Here is a 12,871-nt window from a genome sequence, read left to right as displayed (position 1 = left end):
TATTTGTTACGAGCCTCAAATTTGCTCTGAACTGTTCAGCAACTATATCATCGGAGTCTGGGGGTCGGTAGAAGGAGCCAATTATTAACTTAGTTCGGCTGTTAAGTATAACCTCCACCCATACCAATTCGCACGGAGTATCTACTTCGACTTCACTACAAGATAAACCACTACTGACAGACACAAACACTCCACCACCAATTCTGCCTAATCTGTCTTTCCTGAACACCGTCTGAGACTTCGTAAAAATTTCTGCAGAACTTATTTCAGGCTTTAGCCTGTAACCATAACGATTTCAGCTTCTGTGCTTTCTATTAGCGCTTGAAGCTCAGGGACTTTCCCAGCACAACTACAACAATTTACAAGTGCAATTCCGACTGTTCCTTGATACAAGCACGTCATGTATTTGCCATGCACCCGTTGAGATTGCAGCCCACCCCGTACTTTCCCGAGGCTTTCTAACCTAAAAAACCGCCCAGTCCACGCCACACAGCCTCCGCTACCCGTGTCGCCGCCAGCTGAGTGTAGTGAACTCCTGACCTATTCAGCGGAACCCGAAATCCCACCACCCTATGGCACAAGTCAAGGAATCTGCAGCCAACACGGTCGCCAAACCGTCTGAGCCTCTGATTCAGACCCTCCAACCGGCTCTGCACCAAAGATCCGCAGTCGGTTCTGTCAACGATGCTGCAGATGGTGAGCTCTGCCTTCATCCCGTAAGCAAGATCGGCAGCCTTCAGCAAATCAGATAGCCGCTGGAATCCAGAGAGAATTTCCTCAGATCCAAAGCGACACACGTCATTAGTGCCGACATGTGTCACCACCTGCAGCTGGCTGCACCCTGTGCTCTTCATGGCATCCGGAAGGACCCTTTCCACATCAGGAATGGCTCCACCCGGAATGCACACGGAGTGCACACTGGATTTTTTCCCCTCCTTAGCCGCCAAAACCCCTAAGGGGCCCCATTACGCACCTAACATTGGAGCTCCCAACTACCAATAAGCCCACCTTCTGCGATTGCCCGGATCTTGAAGGCTGATAATCATCCTCTGAAGCAGGGCAGGCAGCTGCATCTGGCTCAGCCAGAGACAGTACCTGAAACCTGTTTGTCAGACGCACCGGGGAGGCTTTCTGATCAGCTTCCGGGGACATCTTTCGCTGCCTGCCACGCCGTGGAACGACCTCCCAATCAACCACAGGCGAGGGCCCAGCCCCACTGCGGGCAGCAACCGAGGCAACCACAGCGGCAGACCGATCTGGGGACAGACGGGACGAGGTTGACATCCCCGTGATACCCAAGTCTGGCTCCCCACAGTGGTGACCATTGGCAACAGCCTCAAGATGCGCGACCGAAGTCAGCGCCACCTGCAGCTGTGAGCGAAGGGATGCCAACTCAGCCCTCATCCAAACACAACAATCACAGTCCCTGTCCATTCTAATCGATGTTGAACAACAGTTACTGAAACGCAAGGGAAACACGCAAAGAATGTATGAACTAACCTTTACAAATGCCTAACGACTGCGCTACAATATGCCTGAATTTACGATTACAGTAACTAAAACTGGAAATTACACCTCCAATACGAAACTCACACGCAATTTAAGTAAGAGTCTACGAAGTAAACACAGAAAAGAAGCTATATACGTATCTTTCTGCGCTGTAGGTGTGCACCAACTGGGAGATCAGGCGGCAGGGAGCACACTGGCTGTGACCAACCGACACTGGCCGTTCAAAACAAAAACAGAAGACAGACGACTACGCGAATTTACACTATTCAGGTACCAAAGCGCGATGCTACAACTCTCAAATACTATAATACGCCAGAAATTTATGAATTAAACAATGCAAGTACCCAAAAACACGCAAAGAAATTAAGAATTAAACTGTGTAACAAATAAGTAAGCTAGGGGTATACGACTTGCTGCTGGCAGCTGCTTATCCAACGGCGGCAGGGAGCACACTGAGGATTTACAGCTGCTTTTAGCATTGCAGCGTCCCCTTATACTCTGCCTACAGGGAACAAAATTGCGTCCTCATGACCACTTTGGGCTTTCACATTTCTTCCCAGTCCGCTTTGACCTTCCCCTGAGGTCAGCATTCCATCTCATGGGGGAGTCATGCTGCTCACGTGGGATGATGTTCATAGTCTACCCATCTCCCTGAGTACCTGTCTTCAAGCTGTTGTAGTTCGTCTTTTCCTTCCTCACCTGACTTTTTCCCTTTGTACCATTTACATCCTTCAGTCATTCGATGTCACCAGGGGAGATTTCCTCCAGCTTCTTGGGCAGCTACCTCACCCATTCCTGCCACTTGGTGATGTTAATGGGCATCATCCCATTTGGGGTTCTTCCAGAACCTGTGAGAGAGGTGCCCTCTTGGCTGACCTTCTTAATCAACTTAACCTCTTCCGTTTGAACACAGGAGCACCTACATTCGTTTCTGACCCCTCGCCACATCTATTCCCATGCTTGCTTCTGACACCTGCTCGAACGACCATTTCTCATGTGCTATCCTTTTGCTGACTCCTACCGCACCAGCGTGCACACCCAAATGGCAGCTTGCTAAGGCTGACTGCCGGCTTCACTCCTCCCTGACGACCTTCGAAGAACAAGATGTCCCCAGTTGTGATGGCTAGGTGGAATATCTTACAAACGTTATCCTTACCGCAGCAGAACGTTCCATTCCTCGCACTTCCTCTTTATCGCGCCGTGTCCCAGTCTCTTGGTGGACTGAGGCATTCCGATGACGCAATTCGCGCGCTGATACGTGCTCTCGCGTTTTTAACCATAATCCTACTACGGAAAACTGCATTAATTATAAACAGATCCATGCACAGTGTCGTCGCGCTCTTCAGGATAGCAAAAAAGCTAGCTGTATTTCATTCATTTGCTCTTTTAACAGTTTCACGCCTTCCTCTGTCGTGTGGGCCAACCTCCAACAGCTCTTCGGGGCCAAGATCCATTCCCCAATTTCCGGCCCGAAAGTAGCAGACGATGGCATCGTGGACCCTATTGCTATCTCCGACACCTTGAACCGCCATTTTGCGGAAATTTCGGGCTCTTCCCACTATCACCCTACCTTCCTCAATCGGAAACGAGCGGAGGGGGCTCGTGCAATACCCTTCTCTTCTCAGAATTGTCAGTGCTACAATGCCGCCTTTACTATGAAAGAGATAATCATGCTCTCTGTTCATCCCGATCCTCCGCCCCAGGGACAGACGCTGTCAACATTCAGATGTTGCAGCACCTTTCTCTTGCGGGCAAATACTTTCTGCTTAATACGTACAACCGCATGTGGGCAGAGGGCACGTTTCCCAGATGCTGGCGTGAAGCCACCGCCATACCCATACCTAAGCCTGGTAAGGACAAACACCTTCCTTTTAGCTACCGCCCCATCTCCCTCACCAGCTATGTTTGCAAGGTGATGGGACGTGTGATTCATGCCCAGCTGGTATGGTGGCTCGAGTCTCAATTTACTAACCACTGCATAGTGTGGATTTCGAGCTCACCGTTCTGCAATTGACGATTTCGTCACTTTGTCCACACATGTCATGAATGGTTTTCTGCGGAAATCCCTGACTGTGTTAGTGTTTTTCGATTTGGAGAAGGCCTACGACACCTGCTGGAGAACTGGTAACCTACTTACTCTCTACAAACCTACGACACCTGCTGGAGAACTGGTAACCTACTTACTCTCTACAAATGGGGCCTAGTGGCCGCCTGCCCCGTTTCCTTGAGGAATTTTTAAAAGACCGAGTTTTCAAGGTGCGTGTGGGTTCTGCCTTGTCGGTCACCTTTGTCAAGGTGATGGTGTACCTTAGGGTTATGTCCTGAGAGTCGTCCTCTTTTCTACCGCCATTAACCCTACAATTGCCTGTCTTCCACTGGGCATCTCCGACACCATTTTAGTTGACGGTTTTGCCATCTATTGCAGTTCTGCACGAACCTGTCTCATTGAGCGGCGTCTTCAGCGATGTCTCGTTCTCCTTTACTCATGTAGCATATCCTCAGTGGTACTTCCTGGGGAGCAGATCGAACCACCCTCCTCCTCCGTTTGTACCGCTCCCTTGTTCATTCGAAACTAGACTTTGGGTGCTTTGTTTACGTGTCTGCACGTCCATTTCTCTTACGCCGTCTCAACACTATCCACCATTGTGTCATCCATTCGGCCACTGGCGCCATCTGCACCAGGCCTGTTGTGAGTCTGTATGCCGAAGCTGCTGATCAACCACTGTCCTACCGCCATGACCCTCTCCTCAGCAGGTATGCATGCCGTTCGTCTGCCATGCGTGGGCATCCATCCTATGCCTCCTTCTTCGATGACTCCTTTGATCGCCAGTATGGGGCGCGTTTCTCTTCTCTGTTACCTCCTGGAGTCCGCTTTCAGCATTTTCTCCAGCGGCTTCACTTCACACTACCTGCAACTTTCCCAGTGGATGTGATCCCTTCACCACCTTGGCTTCGTGTGGCTGCCCATTTGCACCTTGGCCTTAATTCGCTTCCCAAGGAATCACTCCAGCCTTCAGTTTAACGACCCTTGCATAGAACTTCGCTATAGTACCTTTGTTTACACTGATGGCTCTCAGACTGACCTTGATGTCGGGTGTGCCTTCGTCATTGGCTCCGACGTTTTTTGGTATCGGCTTTCGGCACACTGCTCAGTATTTACAGCCGAGCTCTTCGCCATGTATCATCCCATGGAGTACATCCGGCGACACAGGCTTTTCCATTGTGTCCTTTGCTCAGGGCAGTAAGAAAGCACCCTTCAAAGTCTCTGCGCTGTGCACCACCCATCCCTTAGTGCAATGGGTCCAGGAAAACTCTCACTTGCTCACTCTTGATGGAGCCAGTGTGATGTTTATGTGGGTTGCTAGTCATGACGGTCTGCCAGGAAATGAGGATGCTGACGCTGCTGCCAAGGCTGCAGTCCTCATACCTCAGCCCACTAGTTCCTATATTCCCTCGGATGATCTCTGTGTTGCCGCCTGCCAGGGGGTCGTGTCAGTTTGGCATAGCCACTGGTTCTCCCTTCATGGGAATGAGCTCCGGGTTATTGAGCCTCTCCCAGCGGCTTGGACGACCTCCTCTCGGCCCTCCCGCCGGGAGGGGGTCATTTTAATTAGATAGCGTATAGGGCACTGCCTTTTTAGTCGTCGCCGCTTAAGTGGCGTTCCCCCACCACTTTGTGCACATTGCGCCCAAGTTTTAACTGACCGCCATTTCCTGACGGAATCCCCCTTTTTTAACCGTTTACGTTCCCGCTTGGGTTTTCCGTCTGAGTTGTCGGCCATTTTAACGAACGACGCGCGGACTGTCGATCGTGTTTTCCTTTTTATCCGTCGCAACAATATAGCGAAAGCCATTTCATTTTTCCAGAATCTGCCAGGAAGTTTCATTTCATTTTTAGTTCTGGACCTCTGTTTATCTATAGTTTATTTTATAGCCCTTTCTTTACGTCACTGTATTTAGCTGTCTTCTTTTACGTCGATTGGGACTGACGTGTAGTCGTTTTTTAACTCCTCACTGTCTCCGTGTTCTATAGTTCTGACTTGGGCGCGTATGACCCCAGTTGTTTTTGCGCCTTAAAACAAAGCAAAACAAAACAAAACATACATCCGGTTATGTGTTGCTGATAGACTGGTATGCCACCAGTCGCAGCCACCACTAGTAATACACTCTCACATAGAGTTGAAACAGTGTCGAATGATGTACCTGTATTTGTCATCCAAGCTCAGCTGAAATCGCTAAAACTGAACAAAACTCGGATGGAATCCCTATCAAATTCTACACAGAATTTTCAGGTCAGTTTGTCAATCTTTTAACAATAATACTGTAAACAGACAGATTCGCAATAGTTGGAAAAAAGCACAGGTCACACCCATTGGTAGGTAGCAGGTGATGTACAATACAATCGTCCAATAACTTTGACGTCACTCTATTGCACAATCGTAAACATATCCTGAGCTTAAACGTAATGAGGTATCAAGAACACAATGAACTCCTCCACACCTACAAACATGGGTTTCAGAAACTTCTATGATGCGAAACCCAACACTTGTCTCCCGAGTTGCTGTACGCTCATCTTTATCCTGTGTCTAATACGATGACGCACCTTGTACTTTTTCCACGACAGGTCATTTCTCACTGCCTTTATGCAATGTTTTATCCGTATAAGCATCGGAATCCCATTATTTCTCCATTTTAGTGTTTGTGTGAGGCCATTTTCTCCTATCCAATATGCCTACTTTTTTCGAAGAACCGTGGTTTGGTACAATACTCATGTATCACTTTATTATAACTACCACTTTTGGTGAAAAAGACCATTTTCAGACACAAGAGACTACATCCATTGCCGGTAATGGGTCCAATAAGGATCACTTACATCGAAATCAGCGTTTCACATTAATTGCCACAAAACTATAGAATGCAGGAAAATATCAGATTTATGCTTAATGCGGTATGTTAAAGGGGTGAAATATGAGATCGTAGGCTACTAGGTGCAGATCTTTCTTTCTTTCTCTCTCTCTCTCTCTGTCTCTCTCAATGAAAATGTTACATAGTGTGGCACAAGCACTTTCATACCTATTTATTGAAAACTGTTACACCCGATTACACTCACAACTCTAGCCTCATGAGGTTGCTATCATGAAATGGCACCACCAAGTAAAACATCGAAGCTCAAGTATTCTCGCTAATGAATTATTACTTTCAATTTAGTCACCCACAAAGCTTGATTACTTTTTAAAAAAAATGAAAAATCCATTTATTTCATTCACGTGATACAAGCATTCAGTGAAATCGAAGACCATATGAGAATGTCCAAGGTTAAGAAATATCATTAGCATTTGCCGGTCTAAAAACCCTTGCGACTGTTTAAATCAAAGTTCATCAGTGGTTTCTCTTAATCATTTTAAGCAGTTGATACAATGGTTCCTTGAACAAATTCAGAACCTGTCATCCAATCTTGCTTGCAACTGGGCTCGTACTCTGTCTCTAGTACCTCGATGTAGACGGGGCGTTAATTCTATCCATGTTCCTGTGAAAAGATACCGAAATCAAATTTTCTTGAAAATAAATATTTACAACATAGAAACGGCCTCCTATTTCTGAGGAGCAAGCATTAGTAAAGGAAATATATGTTCTTAACAAGCACTGTTAGTATTTAATTTCAAGAGCGTTTGCTATTGTGCGTGCGTGTGAACCCTTTCCGACAGCGAGATGAAAGCGGTGGACGGGAAGAGGCTACGACCCACGCCTTTGTCCTCGGCCAGCGCTAAATCCCACACGCTTCTCCTCTCAATCTTCCTGCGAGACACCATTAAAAGTTGGCTACGCCAAGCGCAGCGTATTACCAGAGATTGTCGGGAGCTCCTCTACATGCGTAGTCCGTCCTTTAATAATCTGACAGCCAATTATGGTTTCACAAAATAACGCAGTTCCTGTTCCACAAATTTTCCAGTCTGTGGATTTAATTTGAAAGCTTATTCTTTCCTGAAACGAGATAATAATTCAAAATAACGTTACATATTTAATACTGGGATGTTTGACAATAGAGGCTTTCAGAATACACTGTTAGAATTCCTGTAATTTACTAAGAGGATCAGCGTGACGCATTCGGTAGCAGAGTGTTATCATTAGTTAACGTTCAATGTATTATATGTAACATTTCACATGAGCTTGCAATATTTATAAAACCTAAATGCGTTGTGCTCAACAGCAGTGACTATCTCTTTTAATTTTTCGCCAATGATAAAGCCCATGCTGGACCTTCCCGAACTCTCAGTATAACGACTAACAACTAATTTTATTTATGAGACGATTTTACGATTAACTCATTTACACGCATATCGATACATTCACTTTCATTCCATGATCTCAATGTTTTCTTGAAGATCATATCCAAAAAATCAAACACTTTGAATATTTTCCGTGGATGTGCAATATATAGAGCCAATAACTTTCTTAATCCATTTTTAAAAGGAATTACAGGAATATATCCATGAGAAGTGCTAAAATTATAAATTCAGAATAGGTCATTGTTTTGCACTTGAAGTTATGAGTTATCATCTCAATTGTAAACTGAAAAAATACGTTTCTACTGCGTACGTTTCAGTATACTACATTTTCGAAAAATTAAATAAAAGCCATAACCACGAAAACATACAAATATTTGTAACAATTACATGAGTCTTAAATTAATAATTATGTAGAATATCTAGCCAAACTCTTCCTTAGTCACATTGAGAACAAAGTATTTCGAACTATAGTAAGAACCAAACAACAGAGAGCGGTATACTGGCGTCACTATGTGGATCATATGCTATGCCTTCGAGATGAAACATCCACAACGAAGTAAACACTGTCCATCGAAAAATAAAATTTGCTATAGAAACACAAAATGACAAAAAAGTTCAATTTCCTTGACTGCAAAATAGACGGATATAACAACCAATGCCAATTTTAACTATTCAAGAGACGCAAAACCATCAGCACGGCCACACAGAATTACTCAACCCGCCCTGTAACACACAAACAATCTGGTTTCTGTTCATTTGTTTATTTATCCTATGAGGGTTGTTCTGCAACATAAACACTGAGGTGACGAGTCATGGGATAGCGATGTGCACATATGCAGATGAGGGTACTATCGCGTACACATGGTGTAAAAGATTAGTGCTTTGGCGGAGCTGTCATTTGTACTCAGGTGATTCATGTGAGAAGGTTTGCGACGTGATTAAGGACGCGTGAAGAGGAGTTACAAACTTTGGAACTGAAACGTTAGTTGGAGCTAGACGCATGAGACATTCTATTTCGGAAATCGCTAGGGAATTCAATATTCTGAGATCCAGAAAGTCAGGAGTGTGCCGAGAATACTAGATTTCAGGCATTACCTCTAACCACGGATAACACCGTGGCCGACACCCTTCAGTTAACGACCATGGGCAGTGGTGTTTATGAAGAGTTTTTACTGTTCACAGATACGCAACAATTATTTAAATAACAACAGAAATCAAAATGTGACTTGCGACGAACGTATACGTTCGGACAGTGCGGCGAAATTTGCCGTTAATAGGCTATGGAAGTAGACGACCGACAAGAGTGCCTTTCCTAACAGCACGACATCGCCTGCTACGCCTTTCCTGGGCTCGTCACCATATCGATTGGATCCTAGACGACTGGAAAACCGTGGCCTGGTGAAACGAGTTATGATACCAGTTGGTAAGAGCTGATGGCAGGGTTCGAGTGCGGCGCAGGCCTCACAAAGCCATGGACCCAAGTTGTCAACAAGGTACTGCGCAAGCTGCTGGTGGCTCCATAGTGGTGTGGGCTGTCTTCTGGTCCAACTGAACTGATCAATGATTGCAAATGATTATCCTCGGCTACTTGGGGACCATTTCCAGCCATTCATGGACTTCATGTTCCCAAACAACGGTGGAAGTTTTATGGGTGACAATGTACCATATCACCGGACCAGAACTGGTCGCGATTTATTTGAAGAAGATTCTCGACAATTCGAGTGAATGATGTGGCCACCCAGATCGCCCGACATGAATCACGTCGAACATTTATGACACACAATCGAGAGGTCAGTTTGTCCACAAAATCCTGCACCAGCAACACTTTCGCAATTTGGACTGCTATAGAGGCAGTATGGCTCAGTATTTCTGCAGGGGGACTTCCAGCAACTTGTTGAGTCCATGCCACGTCGAGTTGCTGCACTACTGAGGGAAAACGGAGATTCGACACGATATTAAAAACTATTCCATGACTTTTTTCACCTCAGTGTATAGGGTCGTAAGAAACAGTCTGAAAAGCTTGTAAGGGTGTTGCATACTAGGTTTGCGCTGAGAAATGATTGTTAAGAAAAAAAATCTATGTGTTACGCCGCTTCCGAGTTAGTTAGCGTTTACGCTAGCCATTCAGACCATTGCGTAAACAAATTCAAGCGGCCCACCAAAGACGTTATCGCAAAACGTGTAGTTTGTTTGGTTTTCTAAAACCGAAAAAGCGAGTAATACAAAAATTGGACATGGGACGTTAATAAGGATTGAACGATGAGCAGTCTCGTGCGCTGTCGTCTACGCTATGAGAACAACTGACACTAATTGTATCTGGCGTGCCGCTTGAATTTGCGGCAGCAGAGCCTGATTGGCTAACTTCAATGCTAATGAACTCGGAAAGGGCGAAAGGCATCGATTTTTTTCTTAATCGTTGTTTCTCAGAATAACTTATTCTACAACACGCTTACAATCTTTTCAGACCGTTTATGACCACCCTTTAAATTCAACTAACAATAACGCCAACGTCGTTCATGTGCACATGTGCAGTACATATTCCGTACTAAACTTAGTTTTGAACTAACATTCAAACATCGGATATGGTGTCACTTAATTTGTTGGTGCAAGAAAACTTTTAAAGGGTCCCTTGTAGGACCGTTAGGGAGATTCTTCCACTATGTGTCGGACTGTTTGCTTTTCGGGTCCGCAGTCACATTTTGGAGATGGTATCTTCCCCGTGTACGAAGGGTGTCGGCAATTCTACCATCGCCAGTGTGCATTCGGTTTAATGTTTTTCACACTTTGTGTGGTTAGTTGAAACCATGCGATTTCACTGTGATTTTGGTCACTTGCCAGTGATATTTCCAGACATTGTCAATGTCAAGTTTGAGTTCATCAGTTCTTTGACAGTGACTAATGCTAGTCTTCTGGGTTTAAGAATCATGTATGAGAAACTGAGGGCTGTTAGTGATCTTATGGTACTGTGTAAGAAGAGCATTACTGTACCGTATCTCCGGTGGTGGTATATAACGCAAGTAGGACAGCCGTGCTGTAAGGACGGATTTTATTGTGCCGATATAATGCGCGTAGTGTCATTTAGTATCACATCAGTCTTCTTCGTATGCAATCTATTAATCCTTAGAGGAGCGCGGTATTCCGTCACGGAATAAACGAGCCCAGCCGCTGATGTACGAATCATATCTGCTGTGGAGCCCTAAGATGTGCCTTACAGGTTATAGATGATGTTAGTCTTAGGCCTGATTTTACCTTTGATGTTTGTCAGCGTGACTGCTACACATTTGGGTAGTTTTTATTATACTTCATTTCAAATTTGACATTAAGGTCTGTTCTTGCTGAGCGGTTACAAAGTTGGAAGCAGGATAGTTCGTAGTTTGGTTAGGATGCAGTCTCTATTTGTGAAAATAGTCACTCAGCTCAATTAAAGCTGCAGATGTCTTCAGTGGTCTTTAACGATTCATGTGGTGCTTCATGAAAGAAACACCAAGCGGACGAAAAAAAACAGATCACAAACGTACAAGCACAGGCACACAGAATCACTGTAATTACACGGAACAGAAATACACAGAACACAAAGAAACACACAGAAGACACACACATGAACAAGAAGCACCCATAACAACCAACAGTTGGTACACTTTTACTTACACCAGTAAAGCTGCTTACAGGATAGGCAACTAACTCACGAACCTAGGGCTGAAAATGGCATACAGAACGGATAACTCAGTACAGAGGAAGCTAAGAATAGCAATACCAAGACACAAAAACCAAATACATATGGTATTTATCAGCTCACATGTAAAGACTGCAACTCAGTATATAATGGACATAAAAGCATAAATTGTAACATTATATATACAGAACACAGAAGAGCACTAAAGAGTAACAGCTGTAACATTCGTAGAACACCTAATGGATTTGAATCACAGGTCAGCGGCATTTACACTGACCTAAAAATTTTCGAATGCAGCAGCAGCCTCTCAGAGTAAGTAATAACTGAAAGAAGTTCTACATAAAATAAGTTGTAGAGCAGGAAAATAAATAATAAACGAGTACACAGCTCTCAGCAATGAAACTCAGTTCTCTGCCATCAAAGAAATGTCAGATGACCCAAACCATAAATGCAACCACAGAAAAAACCCATATTTTACTCTCTTACCCTTACTCTCAAGATATCTCTCCCACACAGCCTGTTTCAAATATTCTTACTCACACAAAAACACGCACACGCGCACATATATAATCTCCAGAACGCATTCAATTATTGACTATCTTCTTTTCCTATCTTGTACAATTTACAAGTCCAGTTTCACAGTGAAAACAAAGTGAAAATCTGTAAAAGTAGATGTAAATATATTGCATATAGAGACAAACACACACAGTATTCTGCATAGGGAAAATAATTTAAACCACAATATTCCAGGCGTAATTTATCACTGTAAATAGGTTTTCTATATTTAGTTCACGACGGCTACAGACCACAATTATAAAATAATACAGCTATAATAAAGTACAGGAAGCTACATAAACAACAGCATGTGTTGACAACGAATAAAGATATATCTGTTTCCATTTTTGAATACTTTGCTAAAAACGGAAATCCTATGTTATGTACAGACATTAAAAAGCGGTTTTTCCTGTTGTTCGGTAGAAAGAATATTAAAAAACCCACTGAAGATGATATAACTTAAGGAAATACATTTGTGTTATAAAGAATAAAATAGAAAAAAGTGGAACATATCAAAAAAACAAAAACGAGAAAGTATTAAAATGATGGAGGAATAATAAGAAGCTATTTGAAGGACGAGTAATTAAAACAAAAGTAGCAGATAATTGTTTTTGGTCGGTTTTGCACTGATGAGCATTTTAACAACAAACACCTACAACATTGAAGAAGAGGTCTACTGTCTCTTTATCACGTGAGATAAACGAATGTTTGAGTAAATTACAGTAACCAGAAAGAATGGCTCATATGAAACCAAACTCAGATGATGTGCAGAATAGCATGACAGCAATAATCGAGTAGGATGAAATATGATGTACACATAGATGCCACAGTATCGTGTCTTATGTGG

The sequence above is a fragment of the Schistocerca nitens genome, chromosome 3 (assembly GCF_023898315.1).
Source record: "Schistocerca nitens isolate TAMUIC-IGC-003100 chromosome 3, iqSchNite1.1, whole genome shotgun sequence".
Taxonomy (NCBI): domain Eukaryota; kingdom Metazoa; phylum Arthropoda; class Insecta; order Orthoptera; family Acrididae; genus Schistocerca; species Schistocerca nitens.
Note: the sequence above shows the minus strand (reverse complement) of the source record.